General features: G+C 46.9%; 1 protein-coding gene across 1 annotated transcript in view; it reads left to right on the top strand.

The window, feature by feature from the left end:
- Positions 1–720, top strand: part of LOC106874743 (nucleolar protein 14) — a 34146-nt gene that overhangs the window by 25654 nt on the left and 7772 nt on the right. The gene's annotated exons all lie outside the window — the stretch shown is intronic.

The raw sequence follows: 720 nt of genomic DNA, 5'->3' as shown, positions 1-720 counted from the left end.
CCCCCACAGTCCTAATTTTTTTGAGGCCTGGTACTTATTTTATCAATCCCTTTTGCTGAACTGATACATTATGGGGCCATAAACACACCGACACTGGCAAGCGGTGGCAGGGAACAAAGACACACACACGTATATAACAGGCTTGGTTAGATGATTAAGAAGTTTGCTCCTCAAGTCTGTGGCTCACCCCGCCCCACCTCATCCACTGTGTGGCACCTTGGGCTGATGAATGGCCATGAGTAAGTTTGGTAAGACTGGAATTGTACAAAGATTTGTTTGTGAGTATGTATGCATGTGTGTGTGTGTGTGTGTGCATGCATGTATGTATATCAGAGAGAGAGATGGTGTGTGTGAGGAGATGTATGTTTCTGTGTGGATGTTTAGGTTTTTGTGCCTTACATAGGAAGAGTATTCATCATCATCATCCTTTAACGTCCGCTTTCCATGCTAGCATGGGTTGGACGATTTGACTGAGGGCTGGTGAACCGGATGGCTGCACCAGGCTCCAATCTGATCTGGCAGAGTTTCTACAGCTGGATGCCCTTCCTAACGCCAACCACTCTGAGAGTGTAGTGGGTGCTTTTACGTGCCACTGGCACGAGGGCCAGTCACACGGTTACTGGCAACGGCGTCGCTCAAAAAGGTGTTTTTTACGTGCCACACAAACATATATGTATAAATGAGAGGGTGGTGAAAAGTTCCTGGCTTTAAGGGTATCGT

Source organism: Octopus bimaculoides, chromosome 14, assembly GCF_001194135.2.
Source record: "Octopus bimaculoides isolate UCB-OBI-ISO-001 chromosome 14, ASM119413v2, whole genome shotgun sequence".
Lineage (NCBI taxonomy): Eukaryota > Metazoa > Mollusca > Cephalopoda > Octopoda > Octopodidae > Octopus > Octopus bimaculoides.
Note: the sequence above shows the minus strand (reverse complement) of the source record. Positions and strands in the feature narration are given on the sequence as shown.